General features: G+C 40.9%; 1 protein-coding gene across 4 annotated transcripts in view; it reads left to right on the forward strand.

The window, feature by feature from the left end:
• The first annotated feature begins 14,063 nt into the window (after positions 1-14,063).
• Positions 14,064-26,516, forward strand: part of ADGRG2 (adhesion G protein-coupled receptor G2) — a 114,644-nt gene continuing 102,191 nt past the window's right edge. For all 4 annotated transcript variants that reach the window (XM_059678560.1, XM_059678561.1, XM_059678562.1 and 1 more), the window contains exon 1: positions 14,064-14,119. The gene's annotated coding sequence lies outside the window, so the exon portion shown is untranslated. The remainder of the gene's footprint in view (positions 14,120-26,516) is intronic.

Below are 26,516 nucleotides of genomic sequence, written 5' to 3' on the forward strand. Positions count from 1 at the left end.
TCTCAGTTTTTAAGTTATTTAATTTGTTAATTTAATTTGAATCAAATGTTATTTCCAAGAACTGAATTAGCCTCTGAATAATATTTTCTGTGTACAAAAGCCATCCTGAGGCCACAGAAGAACTTCACACTGACAATGAGAAGTTAGTTGCCTCATAAGGGGTGTGACCAATGGATTTACACATAGTCCCCAAGGGCTCTGAGGAACAAACAGTGTTATGTCCTCCTCTTATTTCACGGAATCACTTTCTGGAATGATGAATAAAATGTATGACTAAAAGTGAGAAAATCAAGGGGGATAATGTGGGGAAAGTATTCCTTCAAAATGAGGAAAAATGGAAGGCATTAACTTTTAAAAATTTATTGAAGGAAAAAATATTTGGGATAGGTGTCAATACTCTCCTAAATCAATTTTTAAAATATGAAATAGAAAGATATTGTGTAAAAGTTTCTAAAACAGTATTTCTTAAATATGAATGTGCATATGAATCACTTGGGAATCTTATGAAAATACCCAGTCTGCTATGTGAGGGGATGGCGGTGGTAGCTAATGCTATCATGGTAATCATTTCACAATATATAAATGTAGCAAATCAACATTTTGTACACCTTAAACTCACACAATATTATGTGTTGATTATATCTTGGTAAATCTGGGGGGGATTTAAAAAATAAATTGTTTTTAAAAGTAGCACAACTAATTTTAAAGAGAGCTTTGCATATAGTTAAATTTGCTTATTTTATTTAAAAATATATATGCTGTACTATTGAAAAAACAAATTCTAACGCAGTAGGTCTGGAGTGGGCCTGAGAATCTGAATTTCTAACAAGCTTCTAGGTGATGGTGCCAATACTGATCCCAGGACCATGCCTGAAATTGCAAGAAGTCAGAGGATCAGGCATTATAATTCTGTTCATTAAAGACAAGAATATCCTTAACTTTCATAAGCAAAATAACTTCTAACCAAAAGAACTTCTGCCCTCATAAGAGCAAGGAGAGGTTTGAAGAGGGTCTTAGCTGGTCACTTGCTTCATTCACATAGATGCTAATAGAGGTATGGATATCAGCAGCCAATATCAAGTCTCTTATGTTGGACCAAGGAAGTATAGGATTTCTTTCCTTCCCAAAAAACATCAAAGTCTTTGCATCTCAGTGTCTGAGTTTTATTCCTGGTTGAGTCTTGAGAATGTGAAAGAAATGGGTCTGTTCTGAAAATTCATGGTCAATAAAAATATTTAACAATTTTCTAGGCAAAAAAGTGAAAATAAAGAATCAGAAAATAACCTTATTTGGTGAAGTCTCAGGTGGCAAATGCCACATTCAATGAGCTTGGGATGTAGGGTTGTGTTGATTTTTGAATCTGTTTGATAATAAGGTGAACACTAAGTCCAGAAAACACAACATCTATTCTTCTTTTATCATAATGTCAGTAGGTTTTAGGTTGTCAAATTTTACTTGCATATAGTTATCCTCAGAATGAAGATACAACATTTGAAACAAAAATATATTTTTTTAAATATGTTTTTATTGTTTTCAGAGAGGAATGATGAGGGAGAGAGAAATAGAAACATCAATGAGAAGAGAGAATCATTGATTGGCTGCCTTCTGCACAGTTGAGCCCACAACCCAGGCATGTGAACCTGACCAGGATTTGAACCATGACCTCCTGGTGCATAGGTTGAAGCTCAATTATTGAGCCACACCAGCTGAGCAAAAAACTATTTTAAAAAATTAAACGAATAATCATGTTCATGTTATCTGAGTAAACTCTGCTTTTATGTAAAATATATCAAACACAGGAGTTTTAAAGAACAATCTTACTTATGTGAAATACATTTTTTATTTTTTTCTAAACTGGAAAAGAACTGTACAGATGTCGAGGGCACTAAAGATAAGCAATGCAGAAATAGATTTGATTTAATTTACAAAACAACAACAACACTAGATCCTGGAGTATTTCTCCTTATAATGAAAACACATTTGTATTTCACATCTTTAATAATGAGTAGCTTTGGGAATAAATGTTTATTTTAAAGAACAGTCCAAAGAATAAAATATTAATGCTAGGTCTAGAAAGAATTTGAGAGGCAGGTATGGAAATGGAATGATTTACATTGAGAGTTATTAGTATAAACATTAGTAATGACTAACATAGCTCGGGCATTTACTATGTGCTAGCTAGGCTACTAAATCCTCAACACTGTTACTTCTCAAATTGTAGTGTGCATAAGAATAATCTGGGATCTTATTAAAATGAAGAGTTTGTTTCAGTCTGGGGAGGGACCTGAGATCCTGCATTTCTAAGAAGCACCCCAGTGATGCAGATATTGCTGGGATATAAACCACCTTTCTAATAGCAAGGTTCTAGTTGGATCATCTCATGGAATTCTCACAATAACTCTATGTACTATTAATGTTTCCATGTTACAGATAGAGAAACTGAGTCCTAAGGATATTACACGATTTTTTCCAAGCAGTGGAGCTGGAATTTGGATTCTAAGTCTACATTTTAAAATTAGAATGATAGACAGTGGTTCTCAACTCCGGCTGCACATGAGACCCACCTTGAGAGCTTTCACAATAGTAGTGCCCCCACAATTTAAATCAGATTCTCTGAAGATAGGAACTAAGCATTGGTATTTGTCTTAAGCTTGTGGTTCTTATGGTCAGTCAAGTCTGAGTACCATTGATCTGGGTCAAACCCATTTTTTTACAAATAAGAAAATTAGTCTCTCCCCCCCGCCCAAAGAGTCAGTGTTTATCACAAATAATACAGGTCCCATGATTCAGTAAATATCCTAAATACAGGTTGGGATTGGAAGGAAGGGGGATGTTTATCTTTGTTGAAAAAAAGCTGTATTTTAAACCTTATGAAACTAACAATTAACTAAAGTCTACAAGGTACTAGGAAGACTAAAGAAGATATAAATTAAAATTAATTTGCATTATTTTGAGAAAAAAAGAGTATATAACTGTGTTTCCAAAGACAAAGTAGGATCAGAATGAGCCTCAGAAATCCAAAAGAATGTAAATTGGATATGTTGGGTCATAGCATAATCCCTCTGGTCTCTACTGGGATTTTTAAAAAAGATAAGAACAGTAAACGGGTTGGGTACAGTAAAATTGTTTGGAAATCTGCAGAAATTTCACACCTACCTACAGAATACTTAGGACCACCAATTTTGAAGATTTTTAGATCCACTAAGAAAAGCTTACACTCTCCATGAAATGATTTATCTATTAATTCAGCGAATGTTTGTTAAGCACCTGCTGTGTGCTAGGCACTATATCTTGAAAATGTGGCAATGAACAGAACAGAAATAACAGTTACAGTCTGAGAAGGCTGCTGCTGATCCTAATGCTCTAGCTCTCTCTTCAAAAGAAGGCATGTGACCTAGTCTTAGCAAATCATAACACTACATCCTCTTCACCATGTGATGGTCCAAGTCAGGATATGAGAGTCCATCCCTGAGATTAATATACATTGAACTAGGGAACAGGAGTTCTATTTCTTTTCTGGGACTACTATCTAGGATAATATAAGCTGGAGATGTCTTCAGCCATGCCTCATGCCACTTATCACAAAGAAGTCCTGTATAGAGGGAGGAGGGGGGGTGAGGGGAGGAAGGGAGAGGAAGAGAGATCTGATGACATAATTTGAATTCCTGTATCCAGAATCTACTCCATCTCTGTCCTTCCCAGATTTGTAAGCTGATAAATTCCTTTTCTTACTTAGCTAGTTTGAATCATGTTTCTGTCACTTACAACAAAAAGAGCTCTGACTCATACTTATAGACTCACTGAATGAACAAGTAAAGAACCTCAGAGTCATCTAATCCAGTGGCTCTCACAGTGTGATCCCTAAATCAGCAGCCTCGGCTTGATCTGAGAATTTGTTAGAGATGCAAATCCTGGAATCCTACTCTAAACCCACTGAATCTAAGTCTGGAGCAAGGGCCCAGCCATCAATTTTAACGTCTTGCAGATGATTTTGATCCACATTAGAGTTTAAAGAACTCTGCTCTAATATATTCCTTTATGTGAGATGTGAAACTAGAAGCCCAGAAAAGGGAGGTAACTTGCTGAAGATCACAAAGCCAGTTAGAGGTGACCCCAGATCCTCTTAGTAATGCAAAGGCTGTGGGGTTTGGGAAAGAAGGGCTACTTTGAGTTTTGAGGAAAGTAACACATGGATTGGCATATAGGAGGGGGGAAATATTTTGGGTCAAATAATACAGTATGGTTGGAAACACTTGCTGTGTGTTTCCACAGGAGTTTAGAGAATATTTTACTCATCTTGGCTCCCCAGCTGAGCCAACAACAATGTGTTAAAACTCCATGGCCAATTGCAGGAATCCAGGAGAGTCATTTCTATATGCCAGCAAAGAGGAATTTCTTAGAAAAGCTACAGAAATTATGCTACTATCACATTTCGCTTTGCGGAGTGAAGGAATAAAGAGGATGAAACAAAAAGCAAGGGATTGCAGTTATTCCTGAGTCCCACCTCTCCAGTTGGGAGAAAGGGATCTTATTATTGTTCTTGCCAGGGCAGAAGTTCCCCAGAGGGAAACTGGGCATCTAACCTGGTGACTTGGAGAGTAACTTGTGTTTTTTAGCCTTTTTTTCAGGTGGAGGGAGAGAACAGCAGTATTCCAGAGTGTCCCTGGAAACTCTATTTAGTAGCCTGCTTTCCGATGATTTGCCCAGCTTGCCCTAATGATGTGGTCCATCCAGAGGCAAACCTAAGAAAAGAAAGGCCCTGGCACTAATATTTCTGAAGCCTTCTCTTACTCTCTCCTTCTCCTAATCTTGTACAGATGGGCATACTACGGAGCAAATGAAAGATCAAGGGAAGTTGCTGACTCTACCAATTTTAGAAAGTATGAGCTTTTAATAATTAATGTACACTTTTCCTTTCATACATCTACCTAGGCAAGAAAAATGCCATTCAGAAAGGTACCTGGTTAAAGAAAAACACCAAAAGCATCACCTCTTATTATATAATTAGATGATCATTCATTCATTCATTCACTCACTCATTCATCAATTATGTATTGAACACCAGCTAGGTGCCAGCAACTGGTTGAGGCATTGGGGAGACAGTAGTAACAATTTATAGTAACAAACAGTAAAAGAAAATCCTTGCCCTTATGAAACTTACTTTCTGTCTCTTCAGGGAGACAGGCAATAAACAAAACAAGCAAGTAAAATAAGTTGGTTTGCAAGTCATGCTATGGAGAAAAAAATAAAACAGAGGAAAAGAGTGGAAAGAGCTGGGGCTAGTGAAGGATGGAATTTGAAAGTATAAATATATAGGGTGGTCAGGGAAGCCCTCAGTGGAATCCAGTGTGGTCTTGGCCATTAACACTCAAGAAAGATATCTTGAAACTGGAAAAGACCCAGAGAAAGAGATTCAAACTATTGGTCAAGAAATATCTACTGATTCTTACTATGGTATAGACAAGTGCTCATCAAATATTCCATGTGCTTCCCTACATTTCCCAGACTTCCCTGTAGTTAAATTGGAGCCATAGCACTAGTAAAGGTAAATCGATTGTGAGCAGAAGTTACTTCTGGGCTGAGGCAGTTAAACGTCCAGGTGCCTCCTTTCCCCTTCTCTTCCCTGCCTCAGCCATCTTGTTGGCTCAAGGTGGAGGAGGGTATCCTGTCCCACCTCTGACTCCATGTGAGGGAGAAATTCACCTTTGTCAAGTTAAGCCATTGAATTTCAGGGTTATCACTGCAGCCTAGCCTAACTTTATTTGACAAATACATGTACTATACCCAGATACGGGGGTGAACACTGTAAGGAAAAAAGGAAGCAGCAGAGCTTGCCTTCAAGAAACTTATATTGTAGATGAAGACTAAAATTGAAACTTAAACTCAACATTCAAGGCCTTAAGTCATCAGAGATTAATGAGTGGTGCAGACAATGAGGGTTTGGGGAATTCAAGGGGGAAAGAATATCTGAAGCTGCCCAGAGCTTTTGGACTAGCAAATAATTGTAGAATCCTTTGAGAAGAGGGCAGAGAAGGTATTGAAGAAGTAGATTTTGAACTTACTCTTGAGAAAAGTACAGCATTCAAAGAGGCAAAGGATGGGGAAGGACAGTGTAGGTGAGGAAGAGAGCAAATGCAAAGATGAAGCTATGGGAATGGGCAAGGCACATTATAGAGAGTGTACAGGGATTCTAACTGGAATTGAGGATTCACACAGGGGACTCAGTTGAGGACAGGTCCCAAAGGGCATTAAATGTCAAGCCAAGAGTCTGGGCTGGATTCTGTAGTTAATAGGGAGTCCTGTGGATTGGTCTAAGAGGACAATTGGATCATTCATGTTTGAGATTCAGGGGACTTTCTTAGGAAGCTATTGAAGCATGTAGCTGTGAGGGAGAGAAAGGCTGAACCAGGGAAAGGGGATTGTAGTGCCTCCTCCTTCAGACTTGGGTCTATGAATCAGCATCAGCATTGCTTGGTAGAAATGCAGAATCTTAGACTCCAACCCAGACCTACTAAAAGATAACATACATTTTAACAAAATCCCCAAGTGATTCATGTACATTCAAGATTGAGGAACACTGGTTTGTCATTCACCCCTCCTTCATGTAGTCCATGTGACTCAGGTTATAGTGAATCCATCCCCAGCTACAGAGTTAGTCTGATGGGTCTACCCAAGTGGTTCTCTAAAGTGTGGCTTCCAGGCTAACAACATCAGCATTATTTGGGAACTTGTTAGAAATGTACAACAAAAGTGTAAATTCTCAGGCCCCACTAAAGATTACTGAATCAGAAACTCTGGGGCTGGGGCCCTGCAATTTGTATTTTAATAAGCCTTCCTGTTGATTCTGATGCAGGCTTATATTTGAGAACCACTTGTCCTCACCAATCATGTTAATCACATTTCCTTTCATAGTGATTGGTTCGTGAACCCAGGTTCAAGCCAATTAGTGCCTAGCATTTTCCTGGCAGCTAAATTGGTAGAGATGGTCATGTGACCTAAGTTGGCCCAATCAGACTGAAGACAAGGCTATTTACTACACAGTTGAAGAAAGGTTTTTATCTTCTCCTTCCTTTTTCATGACCCATGGCCCTGCTCCTTTCCTTACCCCCCCCCCTTTTTTTTTGGTTAATCCTCACCCAAGGATATTTTCCTATTTATTTTTAGAGAGATTGGAATCAAGGGGGGAGAGAGAGAACATGGATGTGAGTGATACACATTGATTGGTTGCATCCTGCATGCACCCTGACCAGGGCTGGGGATCCAGCCTGTAACCAAGGTACATGCTCTTGACTAGAATCAAACCCGGGCTCCTTCAGTCTGACACTCTGTTCACTAAGCCAAACATGCTAGGACTCCTTACCCTTCTTTTTTTAATATATATTTTTTATTGAATAAGATATTACATATGTGTCCTTATACCCACGTTACCCCCATCCCCCCTGTTGTTCGTGTCCATTGGTTAGGCCTATATGCTTGCATATAAGTCCTTTGGTTGATCTCTCCCTCTTACCCCCACCCTCCCCTACCTTCCCTCCAAGACCTGACAGTCCAATCAATGCCTCTCCGTAGGACTCCTTACCCTTCTTGATGGGCACAACCAAAGTAGCTTATTCCTTCTTTACTGCTGATTGCCAGCATATACCCATAAAGTAAACCAGGCTGAGGGCAGAGCTGAAAGGATTACAGAAAAAGGAGCCAGAATCCTTGCACTGTGCCTCTGGTCTTCCTATTTCCTGAAATAACACATTTCCTTTCCTTATGATGTAAGTCGGTTGCATTTGTGGTTTCTCATGCTTATAGCCAAAAATGTCATAACTACAGGTAAGACCAAGAAAGTATGGGATCAATGGGCATACCAAAAATATTCTAGGATGATGGAAGATGTAGTTAGTTAATAGCTGCGTTTTGTTTTGTTTTGTTTTTCAGCAAGTTCCCAAACACAAAATCCAAGTAGAATAGCTGTTACAGCTTGAAAAGGGCAACTTAGGACTAATAAAATGGAGCATTACTTCATGCAGTGGGTCCCCATTGGTGAATTGGCTAAAAATACACAAATAATTTTGTTTAAAAGAGAGGGGGACTTAAGGCACATTTTGAGGTGAAATAAAAAAGGAGTAATATACAATATGAGTCCTGAATATATTATGGTTCTGGAAAGTAAGGAAATGCTCCAAAAAGGATGGGACACAGGAGCCAACCTGAAAGAGCTCACAGTGACTGAAGCCAAGAAAATTTGACAACAAAATAAATATAATATTGAATCATAACCCAAAGACTAAAATAACTACCCATGAGTCTATACTTAAATAAATAATTGAATAAGAAATGGGAGTGAAGGTACAGTTCTTCCCTGTAGAAGAGTCCCAATGAATTACTGTAATTAGAAAGAATGAGGGAAATAGAAAATCCCTCTTAGAACACCACGGTAATCATTGTTGCAGGCATGACCCACTAATGCAGGGGTCCTCAAACTATGGCCCGCGGGCCACATGCGGCCCACCGAAAACATTTATCCTGCCCGCCGGGTGTTTTTGCCGCCGCTGCCTGTTGCTTAGCAGCCAACTAGTTGTGTTTTTTTTAAAGTATAGTCTGGCCCTCCAACGGTCTGAGGGACAGTGAACTGGCCCCCTGTTTAAAAAGTTTGAGGACCCCTGCACTAATGGATGCTAAAATTAATGGGAGAAGGTTTGAGGAGGAACAGGGTATTTGCATAGCCTCAAAGTATCTTCCCCAAAGAGGAAAATAGACTTTAGACAAACTAGGGTGCTATAGAGGTGTGTCTATCCAGAATTTCTCCCCTGAAATATGTCCTGTGGGTTCAGAGGCAGGTAAACCAATAAATTCAGTTTAAAATCACACAGGACTTCATGGGTTCCTCCAAGAAACAAAAAAGGCCACCGCTATTCAGAGAGCTTTGTTTAAGACTGAGTTGAACGTAGTTTGGCCCAGAAAGTTGTCCCCTGTCTCACTACTGAAGAACCTAATGGGCTCATTTTCTTTCACCCACTCTCTACCCTAGAATTGCTCCACGCAGGCAGGGTGGTTGTGAGTTGCACAAGCTAATGCCAGCATGCAGATCTACTGGGATGCATTTAGTTTCCTCTGGGTCCTTGGGTTATTTGTGTTGGCACAGGACCATGCTCAGCTCTTCCCAAGTTGGAACACATTCTCAGAAAGGGCTGGTCCCACCATCCTCATCTTGGTTGAGGCCAAAGTCTGGTTTCATTTTTCATTAAACTGTCATTTGTAACTTTCATCGACCAGAATGACAACATGCCCAACTGTCTTCATTCAGTATTTTCACAAGGAGAACCGTTTTGCCTCCCATGAGAGTGTGTGATTTATTTATCTCCTCCATTGTGCAATAGGTTCACCACCATTACAAATAGCTCAATGTTCTGGAGAAAAATGTGGCTGTGTCACACAGTGACTTCACTCGCATTGGCAATGATTGGTCTTTTACTAGATCCACGAAAGTCTACACCACAAGGGATGAAATCACATCTCCAGATATTTCTCTAGTTTGATTGTGAGTACCTAGAGGGCTGGGACCACATCTTGCCCGTCTTCATCTGCCCAGAATCTGGCACATAGTGAATGTGGTAGTCATCAGTACTGTCCACCAATATTTCTGCAACTCCACCTTCTGGGTGCTCGTAGGGCTGCATTTCCTCAGTCCTGTAGGCTGCATTTTCTGTGCTTCTGTGCAACTATGTGAATAGTTCCAGCTGAAGAGTTGAGAGTAGAAGTGTTACACATCACTTCTGGGCTGGAGCATTTAAATACTTGTGGTCCAGAATTATCTTTTCCTTCTATCTCAGCAATCAGCAACATTTGAGAGATGGCTACTCAGTCAGCCTGGGTCCCTGAGTGACTGCAATAAGTGAACCCCCTACCCAAACCTATGATAAACATGTAAGACATAAACCTTTGTTGTGTTTACCACAGAGATTTTGAGAACTGTTTGTTACTGCAACATAATCTAAGCTGTCCTCACTGATACCATAGGCATAAAATAAATATTTGTTGAATGAGTGAATGACTTAAACCAGAAAGGACTTCTGAGCAGTGATAACTTTAGAATTTTTTTAAAAAAATATTTTTATTGATTTTAGAGAGGAAGGAAGAGGGAGAGAGAGAGAGAAACATCAATGATGAGAGAGAACCATTGATAGGCTGCCTCCTACATGCCCCACACTAGGGATCAAGCCCATAACCTGGGCATGTGCCCTGACAGGGAATCGAACCTTGACCTCCTGGTTCATAGGTCGATGCTCAACCACTGAGCCATGATGGCTGGGCAACTTTAGAATTTCTATTAAGGAGAAATTCAGGCATCATGATCTGATTATAATTATGTGGAATGTGGAGGCCATGTTGGCTAGGGGATTTTTCTTGTTTTGTTTGTATAGTACTGTACACTATTTTTGTTAGATGTCTTTTATTAGTGGTATTGGATTGTTGATGGAAATTATTGGGGGCCTAAAATACCCCAAATCAACCTTGGCACTACCACTGGAGCTTAGATGGACCTTGTTGCCCCCACAGTTTTACAAATTGGGAGCTGAGGGCTAGACCCAGTGTAGTCTTAGTGACTACACTGATTAGTCAGTAAAAAACCTGATAAACACCAAACCCTTGTTTCCTGATTCTCTCTCTGGTGCTTTTTCCATCCCTAGTCATTACCCAGTTTAATACCCAGTCATTAAGACAGCAGAAGCTTCAGAGTCACCCTCCTACTGATTCCAGTCCTGGCTCTACTACTTACTAGCTGTGACCTTGAGAGATGCTACTTAACTTCTCTGTGCCTCAGTTTCCTCAGCTGGACAATCAATCCTCAGTGGGTTGTCATGCAGATTTAGTAGCAAAGTATAAAAAAGTTAACATGCCCAGCACACAGTAAGTATAATGTTTATTATCACTATCATCATCATCATCATCATTTAAATTCCCCATCCCACTATCTTGACTTGCACCCCAATCCCATGTTCTTTTTTTAAAATATATTTTTTATTGATTTCAGAGAGGAAGGGAGAGGGAGAGATAGATAGAAACCTCAATTATGAGAGAGAATCACTGATCAGCTGCCTCCTGCATGCCCCACACTGGGGATTCAGCCTGCAACCCGGGCATGTGCCCTTGACCAGAATTGAACCCGGGACCCTTCAGTCTGCAGGCCGATGCTCTATCCACTGAGCCAAACCAGCTAGGGCTCATGTTCTCTTTTTTTTATCATTTACCTTGGAAAATAATGAATCTGTTAAGGGACCATTGTGTGGTATATTTTTAGATTATTTGGCTACAGGTAAAGTTGTCTTTGAAGTTCTAAGGAGAGGGCTTGGCCCTGAGCACTGGTGAGCTGTCCTCCTCTGACACCCACCTCTCTTTGCTGAGAGCTATACTAAGAGGTCCACCAATGGGAGAGGGAAATGAGACAAGGACTTCTGCCCTTCCTACTCAGTCTCTGTCATGTTTCCTGACTTACTGATGCTTGGGGATCAAACTCTATCACCAGTTCAAAGACCCCGTGGACAAGAGCCAAAGTCGCCCCCTCTCTAATTGCTGGGACATCAACCTGCAAGTGCTGGCTAATATTTAACTGTAAGACTTAAGCACCCACAACTTTCTTTCATGTCACCAGACAGTGACTGTGCAGGAGGCATGTGACCAGGGATCCCTCTCATGGAAAACACTGAGAGACCCTGGCTGGAGAGCTGCCCCCACCCCCCCTCAGTCTCAGCCTCTTTCCTCTTCTGTGGGTCCTGATGGCAGAGTTATGTGACCTGAAAGTGTGTGTCATGGAGAATGAAAGTTTGGATGGAAGTGCATCAAAATGTGAATTTTTAATTTTAGGCTAAGGAGTGCCTTTTTTGTTGTTTTTTTAAGACATATTTCCTTAAAGTGGCTTTTTTTTAAAAACAGCAAGGTTGTTTAAAGGAAAAAAAATACTTACTTTGGTATAATTCTTTAGAAACAAAAGCAACTTTTCATATGATCTATACATATTTTAGCTTTTTATTGAAGTAAAACATAGAGGGAGAAAAGTGCACACATCATAGATGACCAAATCAATAAATTTTCACAAACTTAATGATTCATGTAAGTAGCACTCAAGTCAAGAAACAAGACATTACTTGTGTTCCATAAACTCTTCTTACCTCCCTTGTATCCCTCTAGTCACCAAACCCCAATGACCACCATTATAACTTCTAATTTCATAGATTGTTTTTGCCTGTTCTATACTTTGTATAAATGGAATCACATAGTATGTATGATTTCATGTCTGAATTCCTTTGCTCAATATTGCTTATAAAGCCTGTCTATACTCAGCGTAGAAAGCGGTTCATGCATTTTCATTGCTGTCTGGAATTCCATTTTGTGACCATATCACCACAATCCATTCTACTGTCAATGGACATTTGGGTAGCTTCTAATCTAAGGGTTATTACAAATACAATGCCATGAACATTCTCATTCATATCCTTTGGTAAATATATGAACTCATTTGTATTGAGTGTGCACCCAGAAGGGGAATTGCTGGACATAGGGTAGTTGTATGCTCAATTTTATTAGATTCTGCCAAATAGTTTTCCAAAGTGCTGGAATAATTTATACTACCAGTAGCAGTGTATGAGAGTTCTGGTGGCTCTACATAATATGAAGTCTATTTTGTAATAAGTCGAACATATGCAAATGTTAAGTTACTTCAAAAGATTACATTTAACCCTTTGGAGTAACATGGATTCTGATTATTAAAATACAGTTTTTCCCCTTATCATAAGTCTGCCTCAAACTTCTTATGTAACCTGGATGAGCTTCCGGATCTCCACTCCCTCTAACCAGTCAAAAGTCTCTCTGAAAACACTTTCCATTCATGTATACAGCTAGAGTGTTGTGAGTGTTAATAAGTTTTTGTTTGCAAAACAAATTCAATCCCTCCTGCAAAGCAAGGTATAGATTTAACCCTTGTGTCTAATATGGCAGTCAGCCCTGATGAACTCTGTAGAGCTGCACTTTGTGAACATCCTCTCCAGAGATGTGAATGCAATTCTTAATGTAGAATTTTGTTTTGGTGGTAAAGAAAAATGGAATATTCTCTGCGGGCTTGAACAGAAGAGAATGGTGATTTTTAAATGATAAAACATTTTGCAAATAAAGGAGTTATTTGACTATAAAGAGGAGGACTGGAGAGGGTTGTGGGGGTGATAAAAGGTACCAGAGAGGGGATTCACAGAGTTTATTCTTTTCCTGGTCTCTGCAACTAATTGTAAGCAAAACAGAGCCAAGCCCCCTCTAGACCTCTGGTTTTGGCATCTGTAATATTTTGACAAGCTGGTTAGGTGATCTGGAAGTCCTATCCAAATCTAGTTTTTAATCTATAAAGGGGCAGATGGAGGAGATGCTGACACAGAAAAGGTAGAGGGGACCAGAAACAACTGACTTCACCCAGCAGGCAGAGTGGTGGGGATCCCAGTTTTTAGGTATCCCATGTAACATGTCCTTCACCAGACAACTAACGAGCTGAATCATTTCCCAGGGCATTTTCCTTTTACGGATCTTTTGGAAACCCCCCTCCAAGTGGTCTGACATCAGAAATATTGTGGCAGAGGAGCCCTCTCGGCTTTACCACCCATCCCAGTGCACAGTGCTGAAAGTGGCGGAACAGGCATTAGGGTATCAGGGCGACCCCTAAAGGTGAGCGGCTTGTTGGTTCTCCGAGGAAGCATGCGTTATCCGCACACCGGGCGGGCGCCTGAGGGTATCACGGTTCAGGGAGTCCAGAAGCGCCGCAGGCGCCTCGGCTGGCCCACAGTCTCCACTTCTCTTCCCACTCTCAGCCCGGAGGTCCCCGCAGGGCTTCGGCACACCACACTGCTCCTTCATACCCTCCTAAGGCCCTTGCCCCACCCGCTCCCCACCTCCGCGTCCAGCCGTGTTGCCGCCGTGCACTCGAAACACCACGCCGGAGGGCGGGCTGGCGGGCGAACCGTCCGGGAGCAGCGGGGGCGGCGCCCAGCCCGCTGGAGGCGGGAGGCGGGAGGAGGGACGCGGAGGGAGGGAAAGGGAAAAAGAAGGGCCGGACGGCGTCAGCAGCCAGCCCATCGGTGGGGACCGGCAGGTAAGCGCGTGGAGCCGGGATGGGTCTATATCCCCTCTGGTTTTGAGAGCCAGTCCAGGGAGCTGACAAGGGGCGCGGGCGGTTCCCGCTCAGCGCCTGGACTTGCGGCGCTACGGGACAGCGGGGCGAACGCTCCCTCCACCCAGCCGCGGCTCTGAGCTGGGGCCCAAGGCCGCCCTGAAAGGCAGAGAGAGGCAAGCGGCCAAGCTTCAGGGGCCGACACCCTGACAGTGTGGGAGAGTGCGCGCCTTGGGAAAGGGGGCTCCTGAGACGCACTGTCCGAGGGGGTGACTGTGTATCCAAAAACTCCAAACGGACTCAAACTCTCCCCATCGCTCTGGGAAAACGGAGCCACGAGTCTTGGTCTCGCTGTCGCTCTTAGAGACTCGACTCGAGTGCACTCAGTTTACCGCTCCAGTCAGTGGGTGCGGCGGAGCCTTGGGAGCGCTAAGGCGCCCGGGGCCCTGGAGGGCTTGGTGCAGCACCGCCTGGCGGGACCTAGAACAGGTGGCCCGGCGCGGCGGGAAGGGGCGGCAGCCCGGAGTCCAGGGGTGAGCATGAGGGAAGAAGGCTGGAGGTTTCAGCTGAGAGCGTTTAGATAGGGACTTGTCTTTTCGAGGCTCCGGAACTGTATAGGTGAGGAGGAGAAGGAGAGCTGACGGGCCTCCAGAGAGCTGGATGAGGCAGGCAGCGGCGTCTTCCGTGGCTGCTTCGAGGGTGACACTTCTTTGTATGTACCGTCCACATTAATCCCTTGGGGGGTCTCGTTAAAATGCATCTGATTCAGTAGGTCTGGGGTGGAGCCCCATGGTCTGCGTTTCTAACAAGCTCCCACATGCTGCTGCTGCTGCTCCATGGACCACACTTACATGGCAGGCCCTGCAGACGTACATTTTGTCCAACGGTCGGTCTGGAAACCTTAGGAAAAGTGGGACATTGGGGGAGGAGGTCCTAAGACTTGGCAATCCCACGTCCACTCCAAGTACACACATTAAAACGACTGCTACTCATTTAGTAGCGACAGGCTTTACTTTTCTTACCAGTTACTAGCCAAATACACGATCTAACAGTAGAGCTGGCTTCATGGGCATGCGACCTGTGTTTGGTTTAATGCTCTGCTGTCGCATTTCTTAATAATTTGAATAAGGGGCTTCGTGTTTTCATTTTGCACTGGGCTCCTCATTATGTAGCTTATCCTGTCAAATAGTCACCACAGGCAGAAAAAGGGTCCATTTCTTCTAACGGGGCTCAGAGCTGGTGGGTGATGGAGAGTGAAGGTTTATTAAGCAGAGACTAGCTAGATGTTGCTGTTCCATCTTTCTCAATTTCTCTTCAACTATTTTGAGCGGTAAGCCTATGAGTATAACCTCATTTATACACAGTATGACAGTATTTATTGTTTTATTCATATTAACAATAAACAGTTTATTAAGAACTTAATTATTAATGACAATACAATTAAGTTTGATGTTGTAATAATTTGTAAACTGACAAAGTGCGTGTCATTTCCAAAGGATTTTGGGGAGTCCTTTTTAGTGTCTCAAAGTTTTGTTTAGTCAAGATCTAAAATGAGCTGGACATTGCTTGGCTTGGCTGCTTTTAGAGCTCAAATGCAAAGCTGGAAAACAAAAATGCCCAAATTTTGTAGCTGTTCCAGGGGTATTGTTTTACAAGGCCTCAGCTCGATGCCAGCCCCTATCAGATTCCCTCTGCTTTTATCATTCCCCACACCCTGCAAGGTGACTTTCATTAAAAGGGGGATAGCGCACTTTTTGCTTTTGAAAACCACTGAAGAAATGCAAGGCTAGCATCAGTGTTTTCTCCATGAATAAGTCTTGCCCCAAACCCACAGATTCCAGGTGTGCGTTCTTGTCTAGAAAAAAAAAATTTTTTGGAAACACAGAAAAGAAAAAAAAAATTGAACTTTAATTTTGGATATGATTTTGTTCCACAGAGGGAGAATAAGTCTGAGAAATGGAATTTCATTGGCGGGTTTGGCAGGGAAAGGAGAGCCGCTATGTTTTTGGTACCATGAACAGCCTTCCAGAAATCGCAAAGTGAGTTTGCTCAGGTGGTAGGCAGAGCCAGTAAAGAAGCTGCTTTTCCATGACCGATGTGGTCATTCTGGGGCCTCTCCTATGGCTGTGGTGTGGCTGAGTCTGGTTTAGGACATGTAGGTTCCTGGTGCCTTCACTATTCACATGAAACTGACAAATACATTTTCCATTTTGCTGAGAGTGACAAGTAACTTTCAAATACACACTACAAAGTGGGAAGAACACCATTAAATTAAATTAAAAGGGGTTGGGGGGAGAATGTTTCTGTGATGTTGATAATTCTGAAGATAGAAAGGAGAGTTCTGCCTTTAGTAAAAAAAAAACTTGGGAGCTGCTTTTTATGCCTCACTGAGAAAGGCCTTCCCTACTTTAAGAGAGAGAAAAAATTCTCTTAGATCTTGTAAAAATGTTTATGGTTTTAAAAATATGTGGGTCTTTAATTCACATGGAACTTATTTTAGGGGCATGATATGAGTTGAGGTGGCTCTGGAATTTAAGAAATGGGCTAAACATTTGAGGGACATTATCACAAAATAGAAATTCTACTTTTAGTTATTTACCTGAGTGAAATGAAAAGTATGTTCACACAAAGAGCTGTGTGTGAATGTTTATATTATAATCACTGAAAGTTGGTGAATGAATAAATGAACTGTGAAATACTACTCAGCAATGAAAAGGAACACATTTATTGATTCACCCAACAATAGGAAGGAATCTCAAATGCATTGTGCTAGGTGAAAGACGTCAGACTCAAAAGGCTATGTTGTGTATGAATCCATTCACAGGACATTCTGGAAAAGACAAATTTATAGGGACAGAAAACAAATCAGTGCTTGCCAGGGGCTGAGAGTAGTGGGAGGGATTGACTACAAAGGGTCAATAAGGATTTCTTGGAGTGATGGAATTCTTCTCCATCTTCTAAAAAAGGTGAATGTGATTATAAATAAATTGTACCTCAATTTTTAAAACACGCTCAACTCATGAATTAAGTAGATTTATAAAATGGAACAGTGTTCATAGAATCTTATTTCATTGTGGGAATTTATTTTGTGATAATTTCCCTCGAATGTTTAGCCCATTTCTTAACTTTCAGAGCCACTTCAACTCATATTATGCCCCCAAAATAAGTTCCATGTGAACTAAAGACCCACATAGTTTTAAAACCATAAACATTTTTACAAGATCTAAAAGAAAATTTAGAAAATTATATAAGAACTGCCAAACTTTTCTCAGGTGGCTGCACTATTTTCTTTGACTTATACAAAGTGGAATTAGTGATTTTTTTTAAAGAGCAAAATTTTTAAATTTTTATAAAGTCAAATTTATCAGGTTATTTTTCTTCTATGGATAGTACTGTTAGTAACCTGTCTGATAAGTCTTTGTCTACCTCAAGTTTACCAAGATTTTCTCCTTTACTGTCTTTTCGACATTTAATAGTTTTATCATTTATATGTAGGTTTATGGCTTCATTTTGCATTAATTTTTATGGGTCAGAGTTCACTTTTCTGTATTGATAGCCAGTTGTCCCAACACTGTTTGTTGAAAAGACTGTACTTTCCCCCATTGTATCCTCTTGGCCCTTTTGTCAAAAATTGATAGACTGTATAAGTGTTAGCTTATTTTTTAACTCTATTCTGTTCCATTGATCTGTATGTCTATCCTTATGCAAATAACACATTGTAGGTCTTACACATTCTTGTGAGATGAATTCTTAGACTTCTTGTGTGTAATTTTTATTGCTTTTAGAAATTATATATTTTTCTCATTTTATTTTATAATTATACTATTGTATAGAAAGGCTAACTTTTTGTAGGTTTATCATATTCAAGCCACGTTGCTGAACTTTTGTTAGCTCTCATAGTTTTTCTTGGATTTCCAAAGGAGATAATCAGTCTTCAAATGGCAATAACTTAGGGACTGCACTCGCCCAATTTTCTTTTATTTGCCTCCTCATTTTTTTTTTGCCTGCCTTAGTGGATAAGCTTCCCTCTAGGGCAGTTATTTGGGTGGGGATGCTTCTAATAGTGTACCACTAGGTATTAATTATGCTTTCTGTAGAGTTCTGGTAGTTTCCCTTATTACTTCCAGAAGATTTCTTTCCATTTTTAGCTTCTAAATGTCTAAAATTTCATTTTAAAATTTCTTGTTTTGCTTGGATTTTTTTTTCATTGAAAATTTTAACAGTTTAGAGATGAGTCAGTCTTCTCAGCTTTGGATGGTCATATTTTGATCTCCCCAGAGAAGAAGATAGTGTAGCATAAGTCAATGCATTTTATTTAGACTATGAAAAAACTACTTTTAGAGCTTTTTAATAATATTCTTATTTGGGGGGATGCCAGGTACAGTGAGGATGAGAGAGGATAAAGGGATAGTTTAAAACCTACTTATGCATAAATAAGATAGCTTTTTGTAGTGTTTTTCAACTATTCAAAGTGAGAAGCATATTTTAAATTTCAAACCAGAATGAACATATGTACATATAATCGAAACAAAAATCTTACAGTGTTATGAATCTCACAAAATATATACATTGCCTTTGTACAGTATATGCTGATATTTGCAAGTGTCTTCCCTTTGTTCTATTTCATTTCATTTGTTAAATATATTTTTATTGATTTCAGAGAGGGAGAGGGAGAGAGGGATAGAAAATCAATGATTAGAGAGAATCATCTGCCCCCTTCCCACAGCCTCTATTGGGGATTGAGCTGGTAACCCTGGCATGTGCCTGGACCAGGAATGGAACTGTGCCTCCTGGTTCATAGGTCGAGACTCAACCACTGAGCCATATTGGCTAGGCTGTTCTATATCATTTTAAAATGATCATCATGATCCTCTAAATTGATTTGACCATTCTTTCATAAAAACACTGTTTTATAAAATTGTTGATTTAATTTTTAAGCCCCAAACTGCTGAACTGTGTCCAGGACAAATTCTTTTTTGTTTTCTTTTTTTTTTTTTTTTTTTTGTTAATCCTCACCCGAGGATTTTTTTCCATTGATTTTTAGGGAGAGTGGAAAAGAGAGGGAAAGACAGAGAGAAACATTGATGTGAGAGAAACACATCGATTGGTTGCCTTCTGCACACTCCCTCACCAGGGCCCGGGTCAGGAAGGAGCTTGCAACCAAGGTATGTGCCCTTGACTGGAATCAAACCCGGAACCCTTTGGTCCATAGGCTGCTGCTCAGATCTTGCTCTGATGCAAAGTGAATTGAATTATAATACTCTCAGTTAATCATAGCTATCCACATTTCTCTCTTGAATTACTGTGTACCTTCTAAACCAGTCTCCCAGCATCCACCTTTGACCCCACAGAATATCCAGTAAATGTAGTCTTGTAAACCCACTACTCAAAACCCTTTAATACTCTCTACCACACTTAGAATAAACCCCTAGATCCTCACTGTAGCCTCTGAGGCCCTATATGGCCCTTACCCCTATTCTTTTCATACTTCTTCAAACACACCAGTCTCCTAACTAATCCTGACTCAAGCCAAGCATTTGCCTGCCTCCCAGCCTTTGTACCATTTCATCAGGTGTACACATAACTTGCACCCTTATTTCATTTGGGCCTTCTCTAACCCTCATTCTAAAATGGCATTTGCCACCTACCACTCCATCCCCTCATCTCACTTTTGTATTCTTTGTACCACTATTATCTGTGGTTACATATTATTGAATTACTTGTTTCCTGATTCCATATCTTCCCCCAACCTTAGAAATAAGTTCCAAGAGGGCAAGGACTTTATTCAGATTCATTTGTATATCTTGCTCACTGATTGTTGTATGCTCAGGATCTGGAATAGTGGGGCACAGTAAGTAATCACTAAGTATTTGTTAAATGGATGATGAGTGCACCTAGAATCTAGGAAAAAATCACGCATTAATCTTAAGAGAAATTCAATGCACTCTGCCTTTCTGTTTAATTTTAATGTGGAAACTTATTTAAGTAAAGCATGAAGTATATTTTAATGTAAGCAGTTCATTAATCAACAGACATTTGGTATCCATTATGTTTCTGACTCTGTGATAAAATAACGATAGCAAATAGCTAATATTTATTGAGCAGGCACTGCTGTTACTGCTTTATATATTAACTTATTTAATCTTCCCAACCTCTTGAGGCACGTACTATTATTATTATTTTATGAATGAGGAAACTGAGGCACAGAGAGGTTATATAGCTTGTCCAAGGCCATACAAAAGGTAACTAGTAGATCTGGGGTTTGAACACAGACCATCTGATTTCAGAGCCAGTGTTCTTAACCACAATGCTCATAGCAACAAAGAGTATACACAATTCCTGACCTTTATACACATGGAATGTTTATGGCCTTTGTTCCTTTAGCATAGTGGTTCTCAACTAAGGCAGATTTTGCCCTCTGTGGTCATTTGGTAATATTTGGAGACATTTTTGGTTGTCATGACTGGCAGGGGTGGCAGTGCTACTGGCATCTTAGTTGGTAGAGGTCAAGAATGTTGCTAAACATCCTATAATGCAGAGGACCCTCTCCCTTGCCCCTCTTATTTCCCGACTAATAATTACCTGGCTCAGTGGTCCATAGTGCTGAGGTTGAGAAATGCTGCCTTAGCACAGCAGTTCTGAAAGCCCATTCTAATCATTTGGGTTGTTTTCAGAATAAATACTGATATCTAGGTCCAGTTCCTGACTTTAATTAAATCTCAAGTGGGCCTTTAGCATTGCCCAGCGATCCTACCATGCTTGCATAGTGAGTTTGCATTTCTGATGTCCAAAACAGCTGTTTTATACCTTCCTTTATTTCCTTTGCCACTCCTACATCAGCTTCTCATTAGACAGCAACCTCCTCATAGTCTCACCACCCAAACTCCTAACATACCCACATTTGTACAAATACTCATGTACCCCCCACTATTGTGAACCTGAGTGAAACATCCCCAATGTGTCTAAGACTGGCTTCTTTTCTGAGCTCTGGACATATTCTTTTCTTTATAATAATAAAAAACCACCTTTTTATTTGGAAATTTCAAACTACAAATAAGTTGCAAAAACTAAAAATGGTACAAAGAATACCCATGTTCCCTTTATTCAGATTCATCTGTTGCTAACATTTTATCCCATTTGCTTTATTGTTTGCATTCACAGTCACACATAATTTTTTTTTCTGAACATTTGAGGATAAGGTTACATATATCACAGCCTTTATGTTTAAGCACTTCAGTATGGATTTCCTAAGAAAAAGAATATTCTCTTACATAACCACAGTACCGTTATCAACTATAGTAACTGTTATCTAATCTGCCATTTGTATTCCAATTTTGACAATAGACCTGATAATATCCTTTACAGCATTTTTACTTTTAGTACAGGATCAGGTCTAGAGTTGTTATGGCATTGAGTTGTCAGGTGTCTTAGCCTATTTTAATCTGGAACATCTCCACATCCTTTCTTTTTTTATGACATTGGCATTGTGGAGGAGGAAAAATAATTTTCCCTCTACCCTTCTAGATTTTTGGCTGAGACCCCCCCCATAATAAAAGATGGATTAAGGGGAGAAAAACAAACAAGTTTAATAACATGAATACTTCCTGTATACACGGGAGAGACCCAGGAAAATTGAGTAACTCCCCCAAATGGCCCAAGCCACAGCCTAGATTTAGATCAGTGCCTTCTCCATTTATTAGAGTTTCTAAAGATTTAGAGTCACCTCCTCTTCCTGCTATGGACAGAGAGACACCCTTACAAATTGGGATGTTCCTTATAAATGTAAATGTCTCTCACAAGAGGGTAACTTCTACTTGGTTTTTAGAGCTTCTCCAGGGTCTTGTTTCTTAAAAAGAATCAACCTCAAGATAATCCTTATGGCAAATAGGCATATATTGTGATGCCATATTCCGTTCCCCCTAAAGGAATGCTTTAAATCTATTTCTAATTGTTTTCACAGTTTTCAATTATTTTTTCCTCTGAATGCAGCTAGGATTAGTAGCCACCTTTGGACATACACATCTGTATCTATATACAATGTTGAGGCTTTTTATTAAGTTTTAGCATCAGTTGTTTTTCTACTTTTTTCCTAAAAGTCTGTTTCTGTGCTCATTTATTCCTTTATCAACTACCTATATAAAGTGTCTTTTAAAAATATCTCAAAAATTTTGGCAAGGGGGAAAAGGGAGGGGAATGAAGTAAATGATGTTTTGAAAAACTCAAGTACACTTTATTTTGCTGTGATTACACCCAGGTGGGCAAGTTGACACTAGTATCTCTTTTGCTAAATTGCATAACTCCATTCAGCAAATGTGAAGTTAATTTGACAAACTGGATAGAGCAAATACAGTCTAAAATCGAGCATATACCTTCCACTTGGTTTTGGTAGGAGACATTGGATGAATGTGCTCTTTGTGCAGAAAGCCCCAATAGTATCTACAACAATGTCTTTCAAATGTACAAATCAATCACCTGGGGATCTTGATAAAATGTAGATGTGGATTCTGTAGCTCTGGGATGGCCAGAGATTTCTGCTGTTTGAGAACCACACCAGGAATAGTGAGGCTTTAGAGCACATCTGGGGATTACCTGAAACCTTTGTCCTTTGCCCATTTACAGATGATAAACATCCTTGCTCAAGTGCCTCTCTGGACTTGTCCTCCCAGCCCTGGCCTGAAGAAAGGAGTGGGGCAGGGCAGGCATGGAACCACCCTCTTCTTGCCTGGCTTCAATATTTTGCACTTCCTCATTCATTCCAGAGAGACTGGGTATCCATTTCAACAGCCCTGACCCTGACCACTTGAGTACACACCAGCCCCCTTCCAGCCACTCGCTGCGCATTTCTCTGCCCATGAGCCTGCTCTACCCGCCCTTGTGGTAGACTGGGAGTGCCAGGGAATTAACACTGAATTAACACTCCCCTCCCCTCCCAACCCCACCCTGGCAGCAGCCCTTAGTGAAAGCTGGTAGATAAACAGCCCAGCTCCTTTGCCCTATAGTGGGATAACTCTGAGAGAGAGGGACAGGCATTCTACACTCTCAGGCTCCCAGAACTGAGCTTCAGTTGTTCCCAGTGTAACTGGCTTGATAATACATCTGTCTGTATTAGCTGCCTTCCTGCTGCTCTCACTTCCCCATTCTCCAGTTTCCTGGGATCACATCCTAAATAAACTTCTTGTTTTTGAATCCTTGCCTCAGAGTTACCTTCTGGAGGAATGGAAGCTATAGCTGTTTGAAGCCAACAGTCAGGAAGTCCTTTTGTCCGTTTTAGTAAAACCCCATTGCAAGAAAACAACCGGGAGCTCCATGGTTTTTTGTGGGTTGTTTTTTTTGGGGGGGGGGGTGTTCACTAGTGTCTAGTTATTCTGTTGGCATGACACCAGCCATTCGGATGGCTGGAAATAAGCCTGATAATGGAGAGAATGCTTCCGTGTTCCTGGGCTATTTGGATACTACGTCAACAGAGTTGATATTCTGGGCTCACCAGCAGAGCTGATTCTGATCATTCTGGCTCTGGCTGGGGGCGGGGGGATTCCTTTGAGTTTTGCCTCAGAGCCCTTGACCACATTTTGTGGCCTCTGCAAACCTTATCCTGGCTGTATCCTACTCCCATGTTCCTCTTTATAGGCCTCCCTTCCTGAGGTTCTCTACTGTGGACTCTCGGCCCATCCCCTTGGGACAAGGAGTCCTTTCTTGGACCTTTATTGTGTAGAGGCTCCTGACATTAAGTTTCAAAGATGTGCCCACACCTGTTTTCCAAGCTTTGCATCAATGATCAATGTTCCTACTAGCTGTGTCTTTAGCTTGTCCCCTTCCTCCTGCATTCTTCCCCACACTGGAAGTGGATCTGAACCTTTGCATAATGTAAGCCTCTAAGGGCATCGTAGAACTGCCTGCACCCAGATGGGGGTTCTTAGACCTTCTGTATGTCCAGAAGGATACTATAACCCAACTTTCTTCCCTCAAAACCTTGTGCACAGAGTTCTCTATTCTGGTATTCTTCACATATTTGGAGCCCACATCAGGCAGTGGTATTTGGGAAGGTGGCCTGACCTGGAACTCTGGACTGAATTTCTCATAGTCTTCCTGTATCTCTACCAGAGTGTACTGCCCACCAGGCTGAACATCCATGTCTTTGTTTGGACCTCTTGGGGTTCCTAATTAGAGACCCATGGTCCTTTGGATTTGGTATTTTAAGGGTACATGGTACATTTACCAGGATAGCTTTAATGTAAAACATCTGTGAAAACATCAAGGATGGATGGCTAGATGACTGCTTCCTTGTGATTTTGGGCTCTCTTCCTGGCTTGTAGACTGCCCCCTTCTTGCTGTGTCCTCAAATTGTAGGGAGAGTGAGGAGAAGGAGGGAAGGAGGGATGGATGGAGAGAGAGAGAGAGAGAGAGAGAGAGAGAGAGAGAGAGAGAGAGAGAGAGAAACTTTCTCTTATAAGGCCATGGCCCTATTGGATTAGGGCCCCACCCTTATTACCTCATTTAACCTTAATTACCACCTAAAACCCTGTCTTCATATACAGTCACATTAGAGGTTAGGGCTTCAACATATGAATTTTGAACCCACACCAGCACACCAGGCAGATTGGTGCATAGCAATAACTTTGCCTAGCTTTCCCACTCCTCCCGCCCACCCTTCCCCCCACCAACATTTCAACTTTTTATCTAGCTGAATCTTGAAAATCCACAATTAGAGATTAATATGTTTGGTTTAAGGACTTGTTAAAATGTAAATGAGCACAGATTTTGGTTGATGTGCCTCTATGTGAGGTCTCCTGAGAGCAGATAAGGGTTCAAAAAGTAGGTCACTGGGCACCTATAGGTTTGGAATGGGCTCCACCTAGGGGAGAGACAGGGTACTAAAATGGAAGTCGTTTTTCTCAAAGCAATGTGTTCCTTTGTTCATTTTGGCAAGACCCTTCAACTCCTCAGAATCATTTTCTTTCTTTCTTTTCTTTCCTTCTTTCTTTCTTTCCTTTCCTTATTTCTTTCTCTTTTTTTGCAAAATAACCCTTAAAATCAAAGACTTGAGTACTTAATTTTGTTTCCTTGGATCTATGAGCAATTTGAAAGACATTGCCTTTTAACGAGTCTAATTGACTGTATAAAAAAAGGAAGTACATTCATTTATCCAGCCTTCTATAGCACAAACTTTTTAGTAGCCCCAAAATTATGTATAATGACAACAGATGTTTGCAGTAAAGATTCTTATGTACTTTTTGAATAATCAAAGATTAAATTATGTATGGGATGATTTTCATATTAACTGTGATTTTGATAAAGTCTTGGTTACTGTTTGTTACTAAATGGTAATCATTTATCAACCATTATATGTCCACTTGAATAATTCATCTTCCCCCTTTGCTAGCATCAAAATGGCAAAGTGAGCCCTTCTTGTGGCTTGTTATTGCTGGGATCAGCTACTTGTGGATAATTAGTTCAGGTAATCAGTATACTATCAGTCTGGCACATGGCTTTGACCCCTCTGTGATCTTTGCTCCTATGGGAACCCACTGAGGGTGGGTCAGTGCTGGTTCAGTCTCCTTTGGACCTGCTCCACCAATGGTGTCAGAGGTTTTCAATCCTGGCCATATATTAGGTTAAAAAAGTGAAACCATTTTTAATCTAACACAGAGGTAAGCACAATCCTGAAATTGATGTTTATCTTCTCAGACATTTCTTTATACTTATTCTACACTAGAGGCCCGATGCACAAAATTTGTGCGCTTGGGGAGGGGGGGGTCAGCCTAGCCTGTGCCCTCTCACAGTCTGGGAGCCCTGCGATTGATTACCCCAAAGACATAGGCCCCACCCACCAGGCCAGGGCTCTAGGATAGATCACCCCCATAGAGGGAGGCCCAGGCTACCCACTGCAGCGTCACTGGCCGGGTAGCCTGGATCTCCCTCTTTGGGGCAATTGTCGCCCAGCCAGCCGGTGGCCTGGACCTCCCTCTGCAGGGTGATCATGGGGCATTGGCTGGGCTCCCGACCAATGGCATTGCACCCACCCGCCTTGGCTGGCCCGGCACCAGTGAGTGTCCTAATGTGGTCATCCAGAAGGTCATCTGGATGGTCGTTCTGCTGTTCGGTTGTTTGGTTGATTTGCACATTATGCTTTTATTATTATAGATATGAATATGGCTCTCGGCAAGAAAGAATGCTACTTGCATGCTTTTAAATTTTATATGATAGGTTTTTTACTGCCAAATTCTTTTGCAACTTTCGTTTTCAATCAGTTATTTTTGTGAGGTTTTTCCTTGTTGCTACATGTACCTCTAATTCAATTCTTTTTCTTTGCTCTGTAGTATTTCATTACATATATATATATAAAACATATTCATATATTTTTCTATTGATGGTCATTTAA

The sequence above is a fragment of the Myotis daubentonii genome, chromosome X, assembly GCF_963259705.1.
Source record: "Myotis daubentonii chromosome X, mMyoDau2.1, whole genome shotgun sequence".
Lineage (NCBI taxonomy): Eukaryota > Metazoa > Chordata > Mammalia > Chiroptera > Vespertilionidae > Myotis > Myotis daubentonii.